The sequence below is a fragment of the Desmodus rotundus genome, chromosome 3, assembly GCF_022682495.2.
Source record: "Desmodus rotundus isolate HL8 chromosome 3, HLdesRot8A.1, whole genome shotgun sequence".
Classification (NCBI taxonomy): Eukaryota; Metazoa; Chordata; class Mammalia; order Chiroptera; family Phyllostomidae; genus Desmodus; species Desmodus rotundus.
The window spans coordinates 105822880-105850571 of record NC_071389.1 but is presented as its reverse complement, the minus strand read 5'-3'; the positions used below and the strand labels follow the sequence as shown (position 1 = coordinate 105850571).

The following is a 27692-nucleotide window of genomic DNA, read 5'->3' as shown; positions in this document are numbered from 1 at the left end:
AAACCAGGGACCAACCCACGACCTAGGTACATGCCCTGACCGGATTTCGAACCTGCACCCTTTTGGTGCACAGGATGACATTCCAACAAACTGAGCCCCCTGGCCAGGTCCTGAATGGCTTTGAGTGATGGCATCAAACGGTGAAAAATATATCTCCCACCATTCTTCATCCATTTCTTCTGTCAGTTTAAATATCTGCCCAAGGAGGGATCTCAAGCTGACTTAGATCCTTTTATTTATAAGGCCTCTCACAAGCCATCTAGCCCACCCCTTCAATTCTGTACCTGAGGAGGCAAAACCCCAGGGAAGGATAAGGGCTTGTGTCCTCCCGCACACTGCAGAGCAGAGGACTACTCGAGTCTCCCCTTCTGTGACACACCAGTAGCAGGCAGTGAAGGTAAATGGGGAGTCTGGTTTCTCTATCTGATTGACATTCTGATAATGCTTCTATGTAATTTGATGGAGGTCATATTTTTATTTTATTTTGAGAAAAATCTTATTTTAAAATCCCTTTATGTGAATTACTGTGTGGTTTTTTTTTGGGGGGGTTGAAGTATGAAACAGTGATTTATACTAGCAGGTAAGACATTGTAGCAACCCAATATACCCTTTTGGAATGTAGTGGCACATGATTATAAAGCAGAACTTAGAGGTCTTTCCCTAAATTTCCCAATATGCATACACTTTCTGGATCCTAAGTCCAATTGCTAACACTTTTAAATCTAATGTTTTTATCACCAATTTTTCTTTTTAACAGTGTTCCTTTTGTAATTTAATTATTGAATTTCCTGGGTTTGATATATTAAGTGTTTTAGAAGATGACATGGTTTCATTTTTTTGTTGTTGTTTTTATTTTTATTTGCTGATTTTAGAGAGAGGAAAGAAGAGAGAGAGAGACATAAATCTATAGTTCCACTTATTTACACATTCATTGGTAGATTCTTGTAATGTACCCTGGCCAGAGATTGAACCCACAACCTTGGCATTTTGGATCAATTCTAATCAACCGAGCTAACTAACCAGGCTGTGACGGGTTTTTTTGAAAGTCAAGTCTTATGAATTGAAGTAGCTGAGTTCCTTATGTTTATCATATGTACTAATGTCATAAAAAGCACCAAAACTTAGAGCAGTAGCTTTATGCTCATTAGCTTGTAATAATATAATTGTCAACCCATTTATAATTTGCAATACTGAATGTATACAGTGATAGAGTTGTCAATAAAAAATGTGGCTTCTTAAAAAAAAAACCTCAATGAACTGAGAAAATAGCAGATTAGACAGAGATGAAAGGAGAATCAAGAAATCATAAGCTATACTTCTGGTCAACATGACCAATGTGGTACTTGCCTCCTCCCACAACCATATCAAAATTAGAACTAAACTACAGAACCACCATCATTCAGAACTGCCTGAAATCCGGCTGAATGGAGGTCCTGCAACTAGGGAATTAAAGAAGCCACATCAAGACTGGTAGGAGGAGCAGAGATGGGAAACAGCCTGGTCCCAAACCTATGAGCGTTATATAAAAATCAGGAGGGACATCTTGGCTCAGGTCCCCCCTGAGGAGCAAGGGGTCCTAGCCCCATACCAGGCCCCAAGCCCAGGTCCCCATAACTTCTGGCTGTAAAAAGTGGCAGAAATTGAGGCTGAGTGAGGCACAGGGCTTCTGGAATCCCAAGCAGTTCCTCTTAAAGGGGCTGCACACAGACTTACTTTGCTTCTGAGTAAGCAGAGTGTCCATGTGCAGCACCGAGAGTTACTCCAGCACCGAGACAGCAGCTCCAAAGGCACCAGGGACATACAGAAAGGAACTGAATTGTCTGGCATCAGGGTGAGAACTTAGAGGGGCAGCTTGCTCCCATACAAAAATGCTGGCAGAGGTCATTGTTCCTTTGATGAGCCCTCCCCACATAGAGCCAGCAGGTGGCTCCACATCTGAGTCACCATCAACCTGGCTTTCACTGTTTCCCCTTCCTGGAGCCCTCCCACCCCTACCCCATCAAACAAGCAGGCCCACCCAAGCTGGTTCCAGTGGCTTTTCCATAAGAATGGCCTGTCTTGGCTCATGCTTCAGACTCTCCTAAAATCTCTCAGGGACTTTTCCTAAAATTTCTCAAACAGCAATCTGGCCTCTGCATAACCCATACCTCTTGCAAAGTGGCTCCAGGCCTGGCACTAGCAGCAGCCAGCCTTGGTTCACAGCTTGGCCTCTTCTGGGCAACTCTAAGCCCAGCACAAGTAGCAGCCATCTGCAGGTTGCTCTATAGTTTATGCCAGGTGGTCCCAGGCAGGGCATAGGTGGTGGCTGATCCTGCACCTCTTGGGAGGACCCATAGCCAGTGCACCCAGTAGACAGCTTCAGACTACACCAGACTACAACCCTACCAACACCACCAGACACACACTCAAGGGGAAACCTCAGTGAGCATCAAAGACCCACTAAAGCAAGTCCTGCTCTGCAGGGTCAACTCAAGCACAGCAGCTCCTCCATTGTAGTCACAGCTGGTCCTTCAAGTTGATAGGCCTGGGGTCAATCCTTCTTAGTGACCCCAACAGCAATCAAGACTCAACTACAACAGGACAGTGCACACAGCCCACAGAGGGGTGCACCTACAGCACCCAGCTCGGGTGACTGGAGAGGCTGTGCCACTGGATCCTACAGGACACCTACTACTACATAAGGCTACTTAACCACGTCTGCAAAATGTAGCATCTCCAGTCTTATACATAGAAAGAAAAATAGGGAAGCAACCAAAATGCAGACATAAAGAAACAGATCCCAAGTGAAAGAACAGGAGAAATCTCCAAAAAAAGAACTAAATGAAATGGAGGAAAGCAAACTACCAGATACAGAGTTCAAACTGATAATAAGAATACTCAAGGGAGGACTTTTGATCAAGGTGGAGGCATAGATAAACACAGCTACCTCTTTGCACAACCACATCAAAATTGCAAATAACTATAGAACAACCATCAATCAGAAACATCAGAAATTGAGGGGAATGGACGTCTGACAATGACAGAATTTAAGAAACCACATCCATCCAGACTGGTGGGAGGCATGGAGACATGAAGATGCAGAATTGGCTGGTCCCACACACTCGTAGTGGACAAAAATTTGGGAGGGCTATCTCGGGATGGAAAGGTCCCAGCCCCACACCAGGACTACCACCCTGGGGTTCCAATGCCAGGAACATAAGTCCCCATAACTTCTGGCTGCAAAAGCCAGCAAGGACTGGTCAGTGGAAGAAACTGGAAACCCAAGTAGTTCCTCTTAAAGAACCCACACACGGATTTAATCAGACTCACTCCCCCCGAGCTCCAACACCAGGGTAACAGCTTGAAAGGCACCAGAGGGGCATACAGGGAGGAACTGAAGTGTCTGGCATCAAGGAGAGAACTGGCGGACAGCTTTCTCTCAACATAATGGTGGGCAGAGGTCATTGTTAATGACCTCTGCCCACAGAGCTACCAGACCAGAGCTACCAGACCAGAGCCAGAGCAGGCTGAGACTCCATCAACCTGGCTAACAATGTATGCCTCACCCTGGTGATTCCCTGAGGCTCCACACCATCCAACTTACAGACCCACCCAAGCTATTAACAGTGGCTTGTCTTTATGAATGGCTGGTCTTGGCTCATATTTAACAACTTCTTAAATTTCCCCAAACAAGCAACAGGCATTCTCAGGGAGCTTCCAGACCCAATACCTCTTGCTCAGTGGCCCCAGGATAGGCACTAGCAGTAGCCAGCCTAGGTTCACAGACTGGCTTCACCCAGAAACCTCTAAGCCCAGCACAAGTAGCAGACATCTGCACACTGCTTTGTAGCTCAAGGAGGGTGGTCCCAAGCAAAATACAACTGGTGGCTGACCTTGGCCTACACCATACAGGAAACCCCAGAGCCTGTGCACCCAGTGGACAGCTACAGACCACATCAGAACACCACCAGCCTGCCCCAGTACTGCTGAACCTCCATGGAGGATGGAGGTTGGTGGTCAGTGGTCACAGCCAGTCCTTGCAGCTGACTGGCCTCGGTAAATCCCTCCCATGGACCTGCCAACAGCAATCATGGCTCAACTACAAGAGGAGAGTGTACTCAGCCCACATGGAAGGCACACCTTGAATATCCAGCTTGGGTGATGGGGAAGGATGTGCCACTGGACCCTACAGGACACCTACCACATTAGGACACACTACCAAGATATGGAGTCACAGCAGCTCTACCTAATACATCGAAACAAACACAAGGAGGCTGCCAAAATGAGGAGACAAAGAAGCATGGCCCAAATGAAAGAACGGATCAAAACTCCAGAAAAAGAGCTAAACGAAATGGAGATAAGCAATTTACCAGACGCAAAGTTCAAAACACTGGTTATAAGGATGTTCAAGGAACTTAGTGAGTACCTCAACAACATAAAAAAGATCCAGTCAGAAATGGACACACTAATTGAAATGAAGAAGAATTTACAATGAAGCAACAGTAGACTGGATGGAGCTGAGAATTAAATCAATAATTTGGAACATAAGGAAATAAAAAAAATCAGAACTACAAGAAGAAAAAATAATCCAAAAAAATGGCGACAAGACTTCCGGCCAAGATGGAGGCATAGGTAGACACACTGTGCCTCCTTGCACAACCAAAAGAAGGACAACATATATAAAAACAAAAAACAACCAGAACTGACAGAAAATCGAACTGTATGGAAGTCTGGCAACCAAGTAGTTAAACAAGAAACATTCATCCAGACCAGTAGGATGGGCAGAGACGGGCAGCCAGGTGGAGAGGACTCTCCGCAAGGCAGTGGCTGGAGGACAGGGGCGTGCAAGGTGGCAGCTGGTGGACTGAGCAGTCCCACATTCACATGCAAATAAGCCAGGAGGAACAACTAGGGAGCGAGACAGACTGGGCAACCCAGAGTTCCAGCTCAGAGAAATAAAGCCTCAAACCTCTGATTGAAAACACCTGTGGGGGTCGAGGCAGCAGGAGAAACTCCCAGCCTCACAGGAGGGTTCATTGGAGAGACCCACAGTGTCCCAGAACTTACACAAACCCAGGAATCGGCACCACAAGGGCCCAATTTGACTGTGGGTAGCAGGGGAAGTGACTAAAAGTGAGCAGAGAGCAGAGCAAGCGGCATTGTTCCCCCTCAAACACCTCCCCCACATACAGGATTACAACACAGCAAGGAGAGTTGCCCCACCCTGGTGAACACCTAAGGCTCCACCCCTTACTACGTTACAGGTGCACTGAGACAAAAAAAAAAAAAAAAAAAATGGCCCAAATGAAAGAACAGATCAAAGCTCCAGAAAAAATACATCTAATCAATGAAGAGATAGCCAACATATCAGTGGCACAGTTCAAAACACTGGTAATCAGGATGCTCACAGAACTAGTTGAATATGGTTGCAAATTATGAGAAAGTGAAGGCTATGCTAAGTGAAATAAAGGAAAATGTACAGGGAACCAACAGTGACAGGAAGGAAACCGGGACTCAAATCAATGGTGCGGACCAGAAGGAAGAAAGAAACATCCAATCAGAAAAGAAGGAAGAAACAAGAATTCGGAAAAATGAGGAGAGGCTTAGGAACCTCCAGATCATCTTTAAAATGTTCCAACATTCAAATCATAGGGGTACCAGAAGGAGAAGAGGAAGAGCAAGAAATTAAAAACTTACTTGAACAAATAACAAAGGAGAACTTCCCCAATCTGGCTGGAAGGAAATAGACTTCCAGGAAGTCCAGGAAGTTCAGAGAGTCCCAAAAAAGCTGGACCCAAGGAGGAACACACCAAGGCACATCATAATTACATTCCCCAAGATGAAACAGAAGGAGAGAATCTTAAAAGCAGCAAGAGAAAAGGAGACAGTTACCGACAAAGGAGTGGCCATAAGACTGTCAGCTGATTTCTCAAAAGAAACTTTGCAGGCAAGAATGGACTGGAAAGAAGTATTTGAAGTCATGAAAGGCAAGGACCTACATCCAAGATTAATCCATCCAGCAAAGCTCTCATTTAGAATAGAAGGGCAGATCAAGTGCTTCACAGATAAGGTCAAGTTAAAGGAGTTCATCATCACCAAGTCCTTATTATATGAAATGTTAAAGGGACTTATCTAAGAAAAAGAAGATGATCAAAAATATGAACAGTAAAATGACAACAAACTCACAGTTATTAACAACCGAACCTAAAAACTAAAACAAAAATATATTAACCAAACAACTAGAACAGGAACAGAATCACAGAAATGGAGATCACATGCAGGGTTATCAGGAGGGGAGTGGGAGGGGGAGAGGGGGGAAAAGGTACAGAGAATAAGTAGCATAAATGGTAGGTAGAAAATAGACAGGGGGAGGGTAAGAATAGTATAGGAAATGGAGAAGCCAAAGAACTTATATGTATAACACATGGACATGAACTACAGCGGGGGGCGGGATGCAGGTGGGAGGTGGTGGGCAGGGTGGAGGGGAATAAAGTGTGGGGGGAATGGGACAACTGTAATAGCATAATCAATAAAATGTATTTTTTTAAAAAGAAATGCATAAAGTAGAAAGAGAAGGAAAAAGAAGAGAGAAGCAATATTCAAGTATATAGTGGCTAAGAAACTTCCAAAATCTATAGACATACAACTCTCTTAAATAAAAATAAGTCTACACCTAGAGACAATGTAGTAAAACTGAAGAATGCTAAAAGCAAGAGAGAAATGATATATTATCTACAAAGGAAAGATAATATATTGACAGCTAACTCTTTAAAAGGAACACTGGAAGCCTGAACTAAGTGGAGTATCTCCCACGTGCTAAGGAATGGGGCAAGGAGAGAATGCCAACCTAGAATTGTATACCAAACTAAGCTATTCATGTGTGGAAGCAATATAAAAATTCTGGACAGAAAAACCAGGTTTTAATACAGGCACCACAGGCAAACCATGTTCCACATCTATAAAATAGGGAAAATACTATTTAATATCATAAGGTTATTATAAAAGTTAAATGTGATAATATGTTAATATCACTCATAGCATATAATGAGCCCTGAATCAATGTAAGCTATTATTTTACCCTACATTCGACATTAACATAGAGGTTTGGAACAGCTTAAATTTTTCCTCAAAAATAACAAGAAATGAACTGACCCAGTTTTCACTATAAATTCCTACATGCTATACCATAACTTTAATTACTTTCAACCATAATCTTGAAATACACAGTTTTTTAAATCTCATTTAATATAAATGAGAAGAGTTTCTAGGACTTTTAAAAGGTCAGGTTACATCTAAACAAGGCATGAAAGATTTTAGCAATGTCTAATATTTGACAATATTTCTCTTATTTTGAGTTTATCATATATTCAAAAAATGAACTCAGTATCCTCTTGCAATATTTACTGCCAAACTGATACAGTAATATTGCCTTATACAGAACGATCCAAGTAATGTCTTCATGTTCATCTTCAGAGCTCAGTTCAAGTTCATACTCAGACCAAGAAAAAGGATTATTGCTTAATCAGGTTCTAGGTAATTAAGACTTGTCTTTTCCAACACTCAGATCTGAATGTAACAAATAAAGCCCTGGTTCCAACCTGTCTCTCCAGCTACATCTCCAACACACTCTTCTCTCCTTTAAATTTACCACTCCCCTACAACACACACACACAACTTTCTCTCCCAACATACTTGGATTTTTAATCTCATATCAAGACTAATTAATATACATATTTGGAAAAACTAAAACTAGCTTATGCCCAGAACCCAAAACTGCTTAGGATGTCACTAATAATTCTTTTTTGATGAAATCACAATATTTATAATTCTTTTATCTCCACACTCTACTGGTTTTTATATAGAAACATATTTTCAAACTAAATTTTATTGAATGATATTTAATTCAGTTATAATACATATGGGATTTTTTTTAAATCTCTGCTTTAAACTATTTTCAGTCTCACACTTTCATATCCCTCTCATATTGCTTCTTTTCTTTCTATGAGTTATACATTCCTGAAAGTAGATATCTATTCTAGAAATATGGAAGCAGCCACCAACACAACAACAAACCAAGCCTGGTTTCCAGCATTTTGTTCTACAATGAATTCTACTTATGTCCAGGCTCTACGTATATATTTTTAATTGTATTTTATTGATTATGCTATTACAGTTGTCCTGATTTTCCTCCTTTGCCCCCCTCCACCCAGCAACCCCACTCCTTCAGGCAATACCGCAACATTGTTTATGTCATATTTTTAATGCTTATTTAAATCGCCAAAGTCCAGTTTATTTCACACAAAGACTACCATAAATATAAGCAATTAATAAAAAACACATAACCACAACTTCTCAAATGATTACATCTTGAAATATGTTTTAACAGCAATAAATTAGCCTACTATGTGAGTATTCATCACGAAAAGTTAATTTGGAAAGTTACAACTCCTCCCATCTTTCTGTGTTGGGTTATATTTTCAAGGACTCACCATGAATAATAGAGAATATGACTTAATCACAAACCCAGAAATAACAGGTGAATGTCTGCAGCAATGAAGCCTTTTCATTTGTTTCCTTACCTAAGCTCACTTCTCGAATACTTGAAAAACAGAAAAATAACTATCCATGCAAACATAAGAGAATCTGGACAGATAATTCTAAGACCTTGTTTCTCAAAAATAACTATCACAGTAATTTCTGCCCATGTACTAATGTCCACTGGCATCTTTAAAATATTACAGAAGATAAAAAAATGTTTAGCACCTGCCACTCTGTCTAAAATGGCAGCTTAAACTGTAAGTTTGAAGTGCATCAATACCCTTTTAGCATGAAAACAATGGTGACATTTACAGAATGCTTAATCCCGATCAGGCAATGTGATGAAAATGGTTTACTAGTCATTATCTCATTTAACCCTAATCACACTACTAAATAAAAATGATTAATCCCATTTAATAGAAGAGGAGGCTGAGACTTTAAAGAATTTAAAATTGCCCAGAGCCTGGATTTGCACCCAGATAAGTTAACTCAGAGCCTGCCCTGTTGGCTCATTGTACTCTCTCCTGCCTCAAATGCCTTCAAAATATACCAACTCCTTCAGTTACACAGCTAACCAAAAAATAAAAATAAAAAGCTAATTAGTGGAAATAAAAGAATGTATCTTGTTCAGATCGCCTATATAAATACTACTGTTCCTTAATTTCATACTTTTTTAAATAATGTAACATAAAACTTTTCAAAATCCTCTGTGTTTCATATTACTTTATCAAGCACTCTTTAAACAAGTAATTTTCTTATCATATTTATTCACTCATACATTCATCATCCAATCTACACTGTTTGGTAAGCACCTATCCCATTTAGCAAATACCTATAATTATGTAAGAAACTATGTAAGGCCGTGTGGAATTATCAACATAATTCTTGACTTCAAAGAATATATAATAACTGGGGCTCACTAAAAAGACAGGCTTAATAGGAGCTTTTGATCAACAATTACTAATGGGCAATTATTAATTTATAATTACAAAGTTAGAAAGGGACTTAAAAGGTCATTTATTACACCTTCATACCTTCAAATAGGACTGAAATCAAACCATCCCTACCAAAAGACAGCTAATGGAGGTTAAAAAAACTCACCTTAGAAAATTACTCCATTTTTTATACTACTCTCACAAATCTATGCCTTAACTTTATCTAACACATGCCTGTACATACCTCACTTTTATCGGGTATTCTATGTATACTTTCACTATGTCGACCATATATGTTTATCTAGGAGAGAAAGTACTTAAAAAGTGCTGAGTACATTAAAATATGCATGTATGTTCATTTATAAATGGATGCTCAAATATTAGTGAAATCATAATATAAATCAGCACAAAAATGAGATGTAGTCAGAGAATCGAAGAATTTTAGTACTATTGGGATCTCAAATCACGAACTGGAACTCTGTTTCTTTGAAGATGAAACCAAGTCAAAGACATTACTAGTATTAATGGACTGTAAAATAACATTTTATAGTTCTTAAGGGAGCCTCATTTAAAAGAACAATTGATGAACCCTTTTACATATCAAATCACCATTTTGTAATGTTATTACCTGATCTACCTGCCTCATATGGTCACGTAAAGTCCCAGAACATGGCCTTTTGTCCAACAGAAATGACAATCCTGTCACTTTGTTAATAAGGAGGGGGAGAGAGGGAAGAGAAAGGTCTTCAGTTTATGGAGGTAAACTAAAGGTTTACCTCCATAAAACTGTCTAATCTTCCCAATAATTTTATAAAATATAAACACTATCTACATCTTTTTGAGTATGGGTACAGGTCTGGAAACTTGCCTGTGATCACAGACTCCAAGCGGTAGTTGCAGAACTGGACATCTGCCTGCCTGACTCCTTTCACTACACCACTCAGTAACTGACCCCTGAAGAATGTTCTCTATGAAAGAATACAAATGCACATGTTGAGAAAATAAAGTACAAAGTATCAATCCAAACTATCTGTAAGGGCCTATCTAATTTTACTGTGACATTTACTCAAAATAGCTAATAATGATCAATTAAATGAATAAATCCAAAATTGTTGAGGGATGGTCTGATTATAAGTTCTTAGCCTTGATTCTCTTCCCCACAGTAGCACAAGTTTCCTCCATATGTTAAGCTCTCCCTTAGTAAATCAATCGATCAAAATTTAAGGAAAACAATCACATAACCTCATGTTTTGTTGTCATTGAAAATTACTTATTTCTAATTTTGGCTCAGTGAGACAATTCTTACTTGTCCCAGCTCAGTCCCCTTTCCACCATGGCTATGTCAAATCTCAACATCTCCTTTCCTAACCCCAATCTCTTCCCTTATCAGTTGACCGTTATTGCCACCTCTTAGAAACCATAGTGTTGAATTTGTTCACCTTTCGTCACGCAACCTATAAATATCCCTGTACCTCTTCTCTTCCTTTTTCAGTACATCTCTCTTTTATCAACACTAGCACTCTGCCTAGGAACACAGCCAGCACTTTGTTGATACTTATAAAATGCAACAAATTAATTCTTTCACCCTGCTCATCCCATCCTTCCTCACATTTGGAGGAACCTCTATCAGCTCTCTCCTCTTTCATCATCCCCTACATCTTCAAACATTTCCTCTTTATTGGCTTTTTCCCTAATAACTTGTTATCAATTTTAAAACAAGGAAAAAACCCTACAAACTTTTTTACCTACTGTCTCATTTCTTTCTTTTTTACATAGCCAATGTTCTTTTTCAAAAGTAGAACTTCTTTTTAAAGAGACTGGAAATTTCACATTAAGGAAGTACTGTCAATTTTTTAAAGTAGGATATTATATTTATATATTCTTAAATAATCCTTAACTTTTAAAGATATATATTTTAAAAATCACAGATAAAAAGATACCATATCTGAGTTTAGCTTTAAAATAATCCAGTTGGGGGGTAGGCATTATAAATAAAACAAAAGTGGTTATGTGTTCATTCTTCAAGCTAGGTGATGGCTACATGGGGGCTCATTCTATTTTTTTTTTCATGTATGTCATTATGGAAAATTTTCAACTTTTTTTTCAAATAGCCTACGCTCAGATTCCTCTTCATTTTTGCAAAGTTTAGAAATGATTTGGAGCCACCAAATCCGTTGGACACTGTTCAGTCTTTACCTTACTTGCCCTCTCTGAGGCACCTGATACTCTGGCCTCCTCACTGCTTCCTTTCCTTCTCCTCTGTCATTTGTTATGTATGTTCTCTGAGGTTCTTCCTCTCACCTCCTAATCTCAGCATCCTGTGTCAGCTTTTCTCCCACTTCCTCTCAAAATGTCCCAAGACACGCATGCACATGCGCACGCGCGCATGTACACACCAGATAAATGCTGCTACTTTGCAAGAGTTCCATATTCAAACTTCTCCCTTTTTCATTTCTAAGCATCCTCCTCTGAGCTGGTCCATTCCCTCCTATCACTTCACTACTATCTGCACGCAAACCTCCACCTCCAGCCGTGAGCTCTCTCCCAAACTTCAGATCCACATGCATACTTGCCTGAATACCCGACAGAAACCTGGTACAAATATTCAAAACTGAACTGCTCAAGTGTCTGCCAACATAAACAAATCAACAAACAAGTGTTGGAGAGGATGCGGAGAAAAGGGAACCCTAGTACATTGTTGGTGGGAATGCAGACTGGTGAGACCACTGTGGAAAACAGTATGGAGTTCCCTCAGAAAACTAAAAATGGAACTGCCTTTTGACCCAGCAATTCCGCTGCTGGGATTATACCCTAAGAGCCCTGAAACACCAATCCAAAAGAACCTATGCACCCTAATGTTCATAGCAGCACAATTTACAATAGCCAAGTGCTGGAAGCAACCTAAGTGCCCATCAGCAAATGAGTGCATCAAAAAACTATGGTACATTTACACAATGGAATTCTATGCAGCAGAGAGAAAGAAGGAGCTGATACCCTTTGCAACAGCATGGATGGAACTGGAGAGCATTATGCTAAGTGAAATAAGCCAGGCGGTGAGGGACAAATACCAAATGATCTCACCTTTAACTGGAACCTAATCAACAAAAGAAAAAAAACAAACAAAATATAACCAGAGACACTGAAGTTAAGAACAATCTAACAATAGCCAGAGGGGAGTGGGGAGGGGAGAGCAGGGAGAGGAATTTTCAGGAACTACTGTGGAGGAGACATGGACAAAACCAAGGGGGAGGGTGGAGACTGGGGAGGGGGGTAGGTTTGGCTGGGGTCGGGTAGAGAGGTGGGGAGAAAATGCAGACAACTGTAACTGAACAACAATAAAATAATTTAAAAATTGAAAAAAAATAAAAAACTGAACTGCTTTATCTTTATCTTGCACATCCACAAAAACCTGCTCCACTTCACCTCAGTCAGTGGTTTCATGATCCTGTCGCCCATTCTAGCCAGAAAACTAGGGATCAGTTGTCTTTCGGTTCCAAATCTTTCTAGTCCCCAACATCCAAACTCTCAAGTCTTATTAATTTTACCTTGTAAGTAATTCTATAATCCATCTCCTTCTTTAACTCCAACAGCTTAGTTCAAACTCTCTTCATTTCTCTACGGGACTTCGTTGCTGTTCTAAAATTGGTTTCCCCACCACCACTCTACCCTCTCATGGGCTCGTTCGCCACACTGGAGCTGGAGTTTTCTTTCTAAACCACAAGCCACATAACACTACTCCACTTGAAATTCTTCAATGGTCACCCCATGCTGAAGAAAAATTCTAAACTCTTTACCAAGCTCTTCAAGATCTGGCCTGTCCTGCTACTCTGGATGTACTCTGGGATTCAGTCATCAGAACAGCCTAGAGTTCCCCAAATACAAAGCACTCAAATCTATCCAAAAAGCAGGTTGTCCCATTTGCCCAGAATGACTTTCTTCATCCTCTTTCCAGTGAAAGTTTACCCAACTTTCTTAGCACAAGTCAAATGTCCCATCATACTGGACTTGCCCTGATCTCCTTAGACGGAATTGGGATCTTTCTACCAATGTGTACAGAGAAAGGCACTAGTTTGAGATCCTGACTTAGATTAGTTAGACCCATGTGGGTTGAAATTCCAGGTTAACAACTTATTAGCTATGACTTTAGGCAAAGTCTCTATAAGTCTGTTTCCTCATCTTTAAATGACAGTAGCTACTTCACAAGATTGTGAGGATTCAACAAGATGCTGCATTAAAAAATATACTGCACAGTGCCTCACAAAGAGTAAGCATTAAATAAATGTTAATGTTATGTTACTATTTATTACCACTCTGGGATCCTATAGCAACTTGCACCCATGTGTATCACACTATTGTGATGACATGACTCGTCCCCATGCAGGACACACACTATCTTCTATCATCTCTATATTCCTACCACCTGGAACAATGCCTGGCACATAATAGGTTCTTAATAAATCCTGAATGAATAAATAAAATACTTTAAATCCCTATACTATATAACAAGGCTTCAATTGTTTTTCTAATGGTCTTACTAAACCTACTTTCCATACCCTTGCACAAAATTGCTGTTTTAAGTAAAATTTAGAGACCAGCTTCATTTTAATTGAGAGAAAAGGAATTTTACACTGGACTTATGGTGCTTTATTTTTTTTTAACACACACATACAAATAAGCACACAATAATACCAATAATTTTCCAACACACTATATAAAATACCAAATTTCTAGGATGGTTATCTGCCTATCAAAAAAATGGGTCAGGTAAGGTTGCCTAAATCTGTGTCAGCTTTCTTACCACCACTGGAACCTCAGCCAATCAACCAACTCTAGGGACTAAGGTGTACTCCAGAGTAGTAGTAGCAGTAGTAGTAGTAGTAATAACAACAATGACAACGACAACGAAACAACAACAACAACAACAATAATAATAGAATACAGCATTTTTCATCCTGAAAACATGCTCCTGAGAAATTCTAAAAAACAATGGGTTAATCAAAGAAAATATTACTATTCACTGCTTTAAAAAAAATCTGTGCTTTAAAAATTACTAGTACTGTAATTTAAAGTTCAATTAATCTTCAACGTAGAATCAAAATACTTGTAGGCACTGCTCAAGCCGGGGTGAGGGTAACTCATTTTGCAATCCTGTCCCCCAAAAAATAAAATGCAAAAATGCAAAACGGTAAAAACTTCAGATACTACTATATCATAATAGCACGGTATCTTTTATCCACTTCTACACCTAACCTTTAAACATCAATACCCGTTGGGTAATTATTAATCAATGGGTTTAATATGCAAACGCCTCCGGGCTACTGCAAAATACACATGAATAAATATCTAGAAATAAACCTATCAGGAAAAAGAGGAGAGCCTGATAAAATAGAGCTTGTCGGGTCTTACATCAAACACGGTTCTGCACCAAGAGGGAGCAACCTGGGCGGGTCAGAGGTTCCGCAGGCCCGTGGCCCCGGCACAGGGTGGCTGCTCCACCCCGAGGCGCTGCCCCGCCGGGAAGGGCAGAGCCCCGTAGCCAGGGCGGGCGCCACAGTCCGGCGAGAAATCAAATCTCACCTTCACTTCCCTTTCCTAGTGCACAGCGCCCGGTTCCACGACCACCCAAGAACCCCTAACCACAAAGAGAGATTTTTTTTTTTTTTTCTCCCTCACGGTCCGCTGAAAGTTTATCGGTTTCTTCCAGCCGTCGGTGCCGCTGGGCTTTGTAGTTCTCCTGTCCAAGGCCCCCAGCCAAGGCCGCGAGTCCCAGGAGTCGTCGAACTACAATCCCCACAATGACCCACGAGCCCGGCGCCCTGCGGCTCTCTCTCCTCGCGGCCACCCGCGCCGAAGGGCCAACGACGGGGGACGGAGTGTGGCTGTCACCCTGGGCACCCCACTGCCTGCTCTCCCGCTAGGGCCGGTCTCTGTTGGCCTCATTACCCAGGTGCCGCAGGTCAGCCGTCTGTTGGTGATGGCGGTCCAGGTGGGATGCGGTGGGGGTGGGGCCGGGCCGCCGACACCCCAGAGTCCGTTAGTTCGCGACAGGCGTGAAGAGGCGTACGGTTGTCATGGCAGCGCGGGCTGCGCGGTCGTGGTCGTGAGGGAGTGCTAGGAGTCAGCTCAGGGGAGGAGCCCGGCACCCGCCCAGCGTGCGGGGAAAAGGAGGCGCAAAGCTGCGTCTGGGAGAGAAGGAGACGGTGACATTGATGAGAACGGCTGACTAATTGAGCGATGGGGCCGCTTGACGAGCCCTGCCAGCGGCCATCCGCGTGGCAGAACTCCTGTCCTTTTCCAGCGGCTGAGCTCGTGGATGCGGCTGGATTCCGAGAAGACGCCTGTGTCATCAGAGGAGGGAGACCCAGCCGACCCCTCCCGCCGCCCATTGGGCTCTGCCCGAGACCTGTTTGCTGTCTGAGCCACCTCGGTTTGGGCTGCTCACCAGTGTAATCGCATTTGTAACCTTTCACACCTCCTTGCTCCCACTGTTTTCTGAGCAATGGGAGAGAAGGGAATCTTTTAGGAAGGTGTAGTGCATTTGGCGTTTAGGATGATTCAGGAAGTTTGAGAACTTGCAAGTAGCATGGGTTTCCCTTGCATTTTGATCTGTAATACTTTGTGGACTCCCCACACCATCTATGCTGTGGGGGGAGGAGCCAACTTTCCTCTATCCTCAATTAGACACTAAACAGATTAGCAAGAGAAAATGACCAAATTTAATACATGAAAGATCAGAGACCCCCACATGCAGGAGGGGTTCAGAGACAGAAAGGGGAAAATGGGTGTATAAGATGTCCTGAGCTAGGGGTGAGGTAATGCACCTTGGGGCTTCAAAGGGTCATTGCCAGAGGATAAGAAAAGTAGATGTTTAGTAAGTAAATGTTTGCCTGCCCTATAGAGGTCAAATGTGATAATCTCGTTATGGACAAGGCCCCTAATTCAAGTTCACTAAGTAGTTAAGGGAGGGGAAGAAATTTTTCTTGAGAAGGTGGCTAAAGTTTCCTTTAGCTTAAAACAATCTGCATACCAGAGGCACATTTTAGGATGACTTATTCTGCACCCCGACGACGCAGTGTGGTCCAAACTGTAATCAGCTCCTACCTCCTTCCTCGTTCAGGTCCTAATGCTACACTGGGTACATCCAGGTAATATATATCTTCAGTATATCTAGGTAATATCCATCTCACAGAGCTTGTGAGAAATAAAAGCCTTGATGCTGATACAGCATTATAAAACAAATCCTGGCATTTAACAATACATTTTAATTATTAATTATTTAATTAATCATGGTAAGGGTAGCCTGGAGGCGAGGGTGGGCTAGACTTAAGAGAGAGTTTTCTATAGTTTTGGAAAGCTCTTTAACTCATTTAGCATTAGGGTTACAGAGGTATATGCATTTGTCAAAACTCATGGAATGATACACCTATGGTTTGTACATATCACTGTGTAAATTTACATCAAAAGAATAAAAATATGAGTTGAGTTTTTAAAAGATCTGTCTTAGCAACTTTCAAATATACAATATAGTATTATCAGCTATGGTCATCGTGCTGTATATCACATCCTCAGCATTTACCTTATAACTGGAAGTTTGTACTTTTTGACCCCCTCACCCATTTCACCCACCCTCCACCTGCACCTCTAGCAACCACCAATCTGTTCTTTGTATTGTGTCTCCAAGATTATAAACTCATAGAAACCATAGAGATAGTTTAGGTCTAATTTCCAGGTTTTGCTCATGAGGAAGATGAAGCCTGCCATTAAATAAGTCGGGGGAAAGGGGAAATTACTGGCCCTATTATTTTCTAATAATAAATATCTCTTGAGAAATTATGATTGAAAATAACAAGCCCCTGTGTATGTTATCCCATTCCAGTCAGGGTCACCTTGTTCACTGAGTATTAAGCAATAGTGGCGGGGGGAGGGAGGTGGGATTGGCTGGGGTGGGGTGGAGGGATGGGGAGCAAATGCGGACAGTTGTAACTGAATAACAATAAAAAAAATTAATTAAAAATAAAAGCAATAGTGACATCCTTATAGAAGCAACACCAAGACTCTCACCTCTGGCAATTTGGTCACAACTCTGCATATATAATAAGCATTTAAATAGATTCTTTTACTCCTGGAGAAGATGATACTGATCTGCTATCAACTGAACACATGTTTTGTAGTAGGGATGATAGGTTCACCTGATCTACCCATCCCTCATCTGGTTTCCCCTGTGACCCGTCACTTGCATTTGCAAGGCAGCTGGCCACAGTTACAGTGCAATCTCCAAATGCAGGGTCCCAACACAAGCCACTTAAAGAGAATGGATGGCAGCAGTAAATGGGAACAGCTGCTTTTCTGTGAGCAGAAAAAGGGTGGTTACGGAAGGAAGACCTTAAAAACCTCACATGGCTCTGGACAGTTGGGAAGGAATGAGGACTGACAATGAACTTTATTGTTTTCACTGGATACTTTGGACCAGTTCATATGATAGTTAAACACAGTGTGAAAATCCAAAAAATGGAGTTGAAAGTGGTAACAGATTAGTCTACACAGGTAGACAATATGGTCAGAAGCCACCATCATTAAAGAGACTTGGAACATCTAGTTCAAAGCCAGAGGTTCGTCCTCAGTGCTCAGTTGTCTGGGCCTCTGTAGCATTTGACTTTGCTGACCACCCTCCTTAATGTTCCATGACTTTGGTCTTTGCCAAAGTATACTTCATTGTGCCATTCACCAGCTCTTTGACCCGCTCCTTAAATATGGGACTAGTTCCCTGCATTCAGTCTGTACACCCTCTTCGTGTCCAAGGTTCTCTCTCTCAGCTCTGATTGGAGCTTGGATTTTTCTTACTAGTTCTGATACCCAAGTTCCAGGACTGCGCCAAGCATGCCATGTACTCCTTACTTGCTCTCTTCACCAGGAATGCAACCCCTATGCTAAATCCTACCTATTTTGCAAGAACTAATCCAGGTCTTTGCATGAAAACTTCCAGTTTGTTCTTGCTACAACCCTATCACCCTGCTCTGTACTTGCAATATTCCTGCCAAAGTCCCCCACTCAAAAACTAACCATCCCCCTTAGTGGCAGTTCATGTGTTGTTTACTCATTTGGCTTTTGTCTTCTGCTCACTGGATTTCATACTCGTCTGATGTGCATTTTTTAGTATCCCCCCAGAACATCTTTCTAATGCCTTTTATATAAGAAAGACACGGTAAGTACTTTTGACTGGTGGTTCCTTAACTTTTCTCGTTAGTAAAACTTCCACTCTGAGGGCTGTACCCCTTCTGGTACAATACTGGACATTTGCAGCCTCTTAATAGAAATATCCTGAAGCCTATGGAAGAGTGTGGGCCCGCATGTGTATTCAGTGGAAGACAACCTTAAGAGGCAATTCCTTTGAGTCACTTTGTGTGTGGAAGGAGGTCAGGAGGTAAATGGCACAGAATTCCAGTACTCAAAGTCACTTGAAAATGTCCTAGAGCAGCATTTAGTGGGTCATGAAATTAATTTGACGGGTCTCATCCAGCTTTTTAATATTTAAAATGGGGTAGGGTAAGGTAGAGCAGGGTAAAGTAACAGGACAGAAAGCAATAGAAAATTAAATGCAGAGTGCGTGCACAGTTCTGGTAAGGTAGTGTATGGCATTGTCAAGGTAAGAAACATCCAAACCTACAGAGAATGTTTGTAAGAGTTCATCTGAGCCAAACCGACAACATATGCTGGGGAGCAAGATCTCAAACACTCCAGAGAATAACAGTTTTGCATCTTCTTTTATACATTTGAAATTAAGGGGTGGGGGCAGAGAAGAATACATGGAAATGGAATTAGATTACAGGATAGTTGACAAGATTATGTGCTCTTTTGAGAATTGTTAAACTAATTTAAAAGACAGAAACAATGGACAGGGTTTGCTTAAGGCAAAGATAAACATTTTACAAAAAAGTTATATGCCTGGGGATGACTACCCACTATGACAGCCCAATTAGGGATTTATGATCAGGTCACCCAGAAAGGTTACTTCTCATAGAACCCCCTTTTTCATGCACCGCAGTTATTGGGCTAATGTCTTTCAGCTTCAGACCTAGTCTCTACCTACGGCTTTGCGTTGGTGGGGCTGGAATAGTGCAAAGCACTTTTCTCCATTGTCATCTGGGGGCCCTGCAGGCCGGAGGAGGGAAAGCTGCTTGCTCACAGAGTTGCTTCTCGTTGGTGTACTATGCCTATCAGCATCACCTCAGCAATGGCCTATTAGCCTGTGTTCATAAAATTTCCCAGATCACGAGTTTTTTAACAGAGGTGTGCCTTGGTTGGGGGCAAGACAAATAGCTATCTTCTAGGCTGTATGGCAGGCGCTACAGAATTACATAGAACAGGGCAGGGTGAATGGGTCACACACCGGTAACCCACCCCAGAAAAGGGGGAAAACGCCTTACATGCTTTTGCACAGCAGGGCAGTGGCCTCTTCCACCAGCCAGCATGCCTGGGGCGTGGGGGAGAGGGTCATCAGATAGTCTCTGGGGGCTTACAGGAAGCAATCTCTGTTCTGGTCAGGATCTAGCTATGGGTCTGGCAGCGGTCACATCCTGGGACAGTTGCTCCTCCACAGCCTGGTGGCAGTATTTTCTGTCTGTACTCCCAGAACCACCGGACTAGCAGATCAGAAGTCTGAGTGTCAGCTTCACGGCACCTGTCCTAGAAGCCACTGGGTCCTGATAGCCCAGCCTCCTTTCCTCTCTTTGACCTCAGGCCCCAGAGGCTGCTGTTTGCAGTTAGTAATTATGTGTTCCTCCAGTGTTTCTTTCTAAATTTTCCAGTCGTCCAACATTTGTTTCATCGGTTTCCTATGCTAAATTCTCTTTGTTGAAATATTCTGGTTTCTTTTATCCTGACTGGTGGACCCTGACAAACATGGATATGAAGTAAAATATGTTTCCTCTCATGAATGCCAGTGAAAAAGGTTTAAGAAACACTACCTGAGAGGATGAGGGAGTTTTTAAGTAAACAGCCAGATGTCCTAAGTGCCCAGGGCCCAGGGCTAACACGTGGAGGGCTCTGCATTTCAGGTCTGTGAAGAGTGGGGGCCCAGTGCCACAAGAGCCATTGCCTCTATGGACCCCAGGCCTAACTTGGCCTTTATGGATCACTGCCCATGAACCCGACATGTTCTCCCAGAGTTTGGCTAGGAGCCCGAGCTGCATCCCCAAACTCACTTTTTTCAGACAGTTGGAAACTCAGCTTCTTAACTTGCCTTCGGTCTATAGCTCATTGGCAAGTGGGAGGAAGCAAAAAGATAAAGATGACAAAGGCTGGGAGATGGTACCAGTGACCTTATGAAATGACGTGGAACTTTGTGAGAGGAAAGTGTTAAAAAGATAAATTTTCAAGCGTGCAAATTTTGTCTCTCCAATGCTGCCTTTTCCTACAGGTAGTATGAGGAGATAATAGAAAAGAGAAGAAAATGAAGAACCTTATACTTAATACCCTATTTAGTAAAAATGAGGCTTTTGCTCTGTTTTATTCATGAACTTCCTATACTTCAGCTTCAGTGTTCCCCTTAGAAGTGAGACTTACCTTAAAGACCAGAACTATGAGGCCAGGCTCCCCTAATCATATATTCTTAATGAAAAGAACTGCTTCACATTTTAAGAATTCAATACATTTCTTATGTATGCTAAAATAAACACAAAACCTCTTGGCAGTAGCCTGTGAGGATTCTCCTTGCTTATGATTTTATATTTCTTGATGCTAATTTAGAAATATAAACAGAAAGCGCAAAGCTTGAAGCTGTTAAGTAGATTTGAAACACTAGAGCATTGTGGGTACGTAACTCAATGAATGAGCATCTAGTCCTCAGTGATAGTGGAGTCACAGCATTCTCATTGAGTCTTGCAGTAAGTTATTGTATAGACTCGGCAAGATAGCTAACACATTAACAACATGTCTTCCTTCTGTTTTAGGATCTTCCATCTAATAGAGGAATACATAACCAATGTGAACTACTCAGGAAAATGTTGGCAGGAGTTGCTCCATTTGTGACACGCAGTCTCTTCCAGTGAATTAAAAAGCATGTCACCTTCTAATTTAGCCACTACAGCACGTCACAACGTCACAGAAGAAAAGCAGCTTGTGATGAGGTTTTTTATTTATAGAAGGCAATGTTGTGCCAAGCAACCCCAACCACAAAACACTTCAATTCTGAATAAAAAAAGGAGCTGGCCAGCTGGAATCCCATGCCCTATCCCCCACCTTTTTAAAAGATTCTTTCAAATTTATTTTTAGAGAGAAGGGAAGGGGAGGAGAAAGAGAGGGAGAGAAACTTCAATGTGTGGTTGCCTCTCATGTGGCCCCTACTGGGGACCTGGCCTGCAACCCAGGCATGTGCCCTGACTAGGAATTGAACCAATGACCCTTTGGTTCACAGGTCCGTGCTCCATCCACTGAGCTCCACCAGCCAGGGCCCTTGTCCTCTACTAAAAAGATAAAAGCCACTCTGGAGAGCCCCTCCCATTTCTGGAATTCTTTCTTTTCCTATTCGTCTGTGTACTCTTCTACTTCAGCTATAGACAATGGAGAGTGATGGCTTTGGGGGATAAATTCTATTTCCTTTCTTCCCTCTTGTTTTTCTGCTACATTTTAGGTCTCTTTTGTAAGTTACGTGCATAAATGACACAAAATCATAGATGTTGGCCTACACAGTACAAATCTTTCCTAAATGGTTAACTATTCAAGCAGACAGTTCATCATCCCATTCTCCTTGATATTTTTTCTTAGTGTTCACTGTGATGCCTGGCTCCTTTCTTAACTCACACTTCAAACTTCATGTTTCCCACACCTTCACCGACAGCTGTAATAAAGAGTTCTAAAAGCCTCTTACCCAAGACCATCTCTGTCCGTTTGCCCCAACTCACCAATTACCAATTACCTGTTTGTACTATCTGAGCACGAAGTATAATGAAATAAAGTAAGGACAGCAATTACCTAAGTTTTGTAATGTTTCCTCCTTCTTGATCTGTGCCAGGACTTATGCCTTCATGACAAATAAGCATTTCAGTTTTTGTAACCAACATGAAAATTATAGAGTTGCACAACAAAAACAAACAAGCAAAAAACCTGGTACCCATCGCATCCTGATTTTGATGTTATTTTTGGACACATGTTTTTTTACTATTATGTATCTTCATAGTGTAAACATTATACACTATATTGCTTTCCATGCTTTCAAAATTTAAATAAGTGTTATTATACTATAATTTCTTGAAACTGAATTTTTCTGTTCAGTGTTGTGTTTCTGAGGTTTATCCATGTTTAGGAACTTAGAGTTAGGTCATTCACTTTAATTGCTGTAATCATGTTATACATCTCATCCATTTTCTATTAATCGGTATTTAGTTTCTTCCTAACTTTCATGTTTTCATGCATTTGGGCTGCTATCACAAAAATACCACTGGATGGCTTGTAAGCAAAGGAAGTTTTTTTCTCACATTTCTGGAGGCTGAGAAGTGTAAGATCAAGGCACTAGCAGATGCGGTGTCTGGTGAGGACCCACTTCCATGTTCATAGACAGCAGATTCCTTGCCATGCCCTCGTATGCAGAAGGGGAGAGGGAGCTCTCTCCTCTAAGGACCCTAATTCCATTCATGAGGGCTCCATCCTCATGACCAAATCATCTTCCAAAAGCCCCATCTCCAAATACCATTATAGGGGGAGTGGGGGGAGGATTTCAATATATCAATTTGGTAGAGGATACATTCAGTCTAAAACATTCCACCCTTAGCACCCCCTCCAAAAAAATTAATGTCCTTCTCACATGTTTCAACTCAAAAGTCTAAAGTCCAAAATCTCATCCAAATATCATCTAAATCAGATAGGAGTAAAATTTAAAGTAAGATTCATTCTAACTCAAATTCCTCTCCTGCTGTGAGCCAGTGACACTGGACTTGCCAGGTGCTCCCAAAATATAAAATGGCGGGACAGGCACAGGACAAACATTCTCATTCCAAAAGGGAGAAATAAGAAAGAGGAAAGGACTGACTTGTCTCAAGCAAGTCCCAAACCCAGTGGGGCAATTTCCACTAGACCTTAAGGCTGGAGAATAATCCTCTTTGGCTGATGCTCCACCCTCCAGGCCCATTAGGGCAGGGGTCCTGCCTTCCAAACACATTGGTGTGGTGGTATGGTGGTCCTGCTCTCCCGGCAGAAACCTTCCAGTTTAGACTCAAGCTATGAGAAAGGAGTCTTCTGGAAGTGACAGCGACAACATGGAAGACCCACAGCATGGAAAATGCCAAGGAGGGGGAAGCTTCCTCTCCAATTAAAGGAGAAGAGGTCCTGAGAGCAGGCTTTTTCCTCTCTCTGTGCTCCCACCGCTTGGCCAGAGTCATGGGCAGAGTCATGGAATTGTACAGAAGATCAGGGCTGGGCCCTAAGCTCCTCAGAGCCCTGCTTGCATGGCTTTAGATGGTCTCTTCCGCATGGCTCTGCTGGGCATTGCCTTCACGGGGGGTCTCTGAAATGGTCCTGCTCTCTCAGTGGCACCAGTCCACAGCTCCATTGGTTCTGTCCCTTGAAATCTATGTGGGTTTGCTTCCTGTGCCCTCTGGAGGTGCAGCCACTGCAGCCCATGCTGCTCCTGGGCCTGACGGTGCCTCACCTGGGGCAGCTGAGCAGTTCATTGCCAGAGTGAGGGAAGCCACCTGCAATGTGAAACCACTTTCCCCTGGTCCCACTGAGATCCTGCAAGCCAGCAGCTTCTCCTTTGAAACCGTTCTCCTTTCCATGCACTCTGGGTCTGTGATGGGAGTGGGACCCATGAGGATCTCTGAGTCACCTTGTTGGGGTGAGGGTGGGGCAGGAGAGGTGGAATTTCTTGCACTTTCTTGGAGAAGAGCTTCTGGCTTCTGCTGAGCTGGCTGATCCACTACTAATCTCCTTGTCAAATGATGTCTTGGGTCACACCCTCAGTGTTTGCTCCCAAACAGACTTTCTCATTCTTTTCAATATGGATAGACTGAGAATTTTCCAAATTTTTCAATGTCACTTCCTTTTTGATGAAAATTTCAGTCTTTACATTATTTCCCTCTTCTTACATTTTAGCCTAAGGAGTCGGGAAGAACCAGGCTGCTCCTGAATACTTCACTTAAAAACTGCTTCAGCTAAATGTCCAATGTCATTGCTTGCAAGTTCTAACTTCCATGAAATGCTAGAACATGAACACAATTCAGTTATTTTTAAAAAGGATGCCCATTCCTCCATTGTCCAGTAAAATGTTCCTCATTTCCAAGGCCTCACCAGACTGGCCTTTACCGTTCCTTTTCCTACTGTTACTGGACGGGGTCTGGGCCCAGAGCAGGTCTGTCTCGGTCTGGCCTATAGTGTGTGGGTTCTTGACTTCGTATAGGGAAGATTTCATTATGTGAGTCCAGGTGATTTTGAGAATATGTTTATTAAAGCTGGGGGCAGTAAAAGAAAGGAAGGGTTTAGGGTAGAAGAAGCTACAGGAGAAAGTCAGAGAGATAGGGGGCCTTGGACACATGTTCAGGAGGTCAGCCCAAGATGAGCTGCTGCTACCCACTGCTCCCCTGATTGCTAGTCTCACGGAGACCCATAGGGTTTAGGACAAAGACAGCAGAGATACAAGGCGTGGGCGTGCTCTAGTGAGAGCATGCTGTGTGTCCTTTGTCTTGAAGCTTTTTCTCTTTCTTTGGCCTCCCGAAATCCTATGGGAGGTCCCAGGGGAGGGTCTTAACAGAATATTCATTAGCTTTTCAGGTGTGTCCTTCAATACATTGATTCATCAAAATGTGCATATAAAGAGATCAAGGGTTATTTTCTGATTAGTTTCATTTTTAAAGAACATCTTCAAGAATGTCATTGAAGAGGGACTGGGACTGAGGCCGTTCTGTCTATGGATAGTCTGGAACATGTAAACCATTTGCTCCTAAGTGTCCTGGTTAGGGAAGGTAAAACCTTGTGATTCATTAGCTAACTGTAAATTGTTCAAATTGTTTGGCCTTGTTTAATTCTATTGTCTCAGTTTCCCTTATTCCACTTGTCAAGGAATTTCCCTAGCTTCTTACTATCCTGCCACACTACCAGCATTCTAATCAGGATTACTCAAGAAAATTAAGGATATCCTCTTTCTGTGCTCTCACCCAAATCTCCCTTAATGGTCTATCCCTGGCAATGCTGACTTTTTCTACTATGCATGTCAAAATTCTTCTAGCTTCTACATTACTCAGTTTCCAGGCCATGTCAACATTTTTAAGTACTTGTTATAGCAACACCTCATTCCTGGTACTTCACTAATATTAAAAATTATACAATGAATATTCTTTTATAGGATCTATGCCAAAAGGTAGAAAAATGCATAGCAAAGCATGTTCATCTTCGATTTTCTTAGATTCTACCAAGTATTTCCTAAGGTGGTTGTATCCACTTACACTCATGACAGCAGTGGAAGAGAATTCCCACTTTACAATTTCTTAGAATTATCCAGCCTTTTTATTTTTGCTAGTTTGGTGAGTGTGAAAGTATGAAGCTGTATTTGGGTTTCATAAGGGTGACACCGTATGAGTGCTGTCAAGTCGGGACACTGAAGCTGAAACCGAAGCCAGAGAGGCAGAGGAAGTTGACTAGAAATTGAGCAATGTGTTAGTTACCTACTCTGCATGACAAATTGCCATGACTTTATAGAATCACCACACACTTGTTATCTCAGTTTCTGTGGGTCAAAAATCCAGGCACATTTTAGCGTAGTCTTGGCTTCAGGGTTTCCCCCAAGACTGTAATCAAGGTGTTGGCCAGAGCTGGGGTATCACCTGAAAGTTTGACTGAGGAAGGACCCACTTCCCAGCTGGCATGGTTGTTGGCAGCATTCGGCTCTTGGCAGGGAACTGGATGGAGGGCCTTTTTTCCTGGTGGCTGTTGGCCAGAGGTTGCGTTCAGTTCTCTGCTATCTGAGCCTTTTTATAGGGCAGCTTCTTATATGCCAACTCGTTTCACCAAAGCCAGCAAAGGTAAGACTTGCTAGCAAGAGGGAAGTCAGAATCTTAAGTGATCTATTCATGGAAATGTCATCTTTTACATTATCAAGCAAGTCACAGGTCCCGCCCCTACCCAAGGAAAGGGGATTCCCTAGCAATGTGACTACTAGGATGTGAGGGTCATTATGGGCCGCCTTAGAGTCCATCTGCCACAGACAGGCATAATAGTCAAGGATATTGGTTAGCCTGCCTTTATAGGCCCAAATAATAGTTGCTAAACAAGACTAGAGATTTATTTCTCTCCCATTTAGAATTCTGGGCTGGTATGGCAGTGCCATCACCACCAGGGACCCATGCTTTTTCTGTCTTGTTGATCGGCCATTCATAACGTGGCTCTTACCTCACTGCGCAATAAAGCTGCTGCAGTATTGCCACCATGTTGCACTCCAACCACTCAAATCCCTTCTATATACCTTGGCCAGAATAATAATGTTAAATTGCAAACCTAATCATGTCACTTCTCTGGGTAAAAATCCTACAGTGACACTTCCAGCCTAGAGCAGAGTATCTCAAACACAAAGGCCAGGGCAAAAGTAGGTTTACAGTTGTGAGTACACAAAACACTGAATTTATTCTTGTATTATTATGTATTAATTATTGTATTATTTTCTATATGAACTGTAAACCTACTTTTGTCCCACCCTGTATTTTACCATTAAACACTATACTTAATACACACATACATGTCTATGCGTACACACAGTCAAACATATGTCTGTACTGAAACTAAGTTTCATGAACCAAAACTCACCCTTACTACATATCATGCATATTCCCTATTCTATTTCCTTGGCATTAAATTCATGAACTGCTAATGAATGTGGGAGACACTGGCCTGCAGAATACAGTCCAGAGTACGCAGTAACCTGGTTGTGCGTACTCTGTTCCCCAGCCCCCGCGTGCTCCCAGCCACTGTGCCTACATACCTTCTTCTGCATAAACCATGTTCCCAGCTCCCTTTGCTTTTCTAGAACAAGCTCTAGCATTCTCTCTAGAACCCATTCTCAGGCCCCATTTCCTTCCTGTGCCCCATGGCACTCTGTGTCTCCCACCACCACAGCCCTTCTGCTGACTCTAGTCATCTGTCACGCTCTGCCCCCCACTAAACAATCAGTTCCTTGAGAATAGGGACTGTGTCTTTACAATTGTGTGTCCCTAGCCCTTACATAGTGCCTGACGTAAGGTCAAAAATTAATAACCATTTCTT

The 27692-nt window shown here is 42.1% G+C and overlaps 1 protein-coding gene across 5 annotated transcripts in view; it reads right to left on the bottom strand.

Annotated features, from left to right (window-relative positions):
* KATNAL1 (katanin catalytic subunit A1 like 1) overlaps positions 1 to 15523 on the bottom strand; it is a 121494-nt gene extending 105971 nt beyond the window's left edge. For 2 of the 5 annotated variants that reach the window (XR_008426437.1, XM_024580853.3), the window contains exon 1: positions 15030 to 15114. The gene's annotated coding sequence lies outside the window, so the exon portion shown is untranslated. Of the gene's footprint in view, positions 1 to 15029; positions 15116 to 15395 lie in introns of those variants that run through there. The other 3 variants (XM_045188152.2, XM_045188154.2, XM_045188153.2) reach the window with 3 other exon arrangements.
* Positions 15524 to 27692: the final 12169 nt, after the last annotated feature.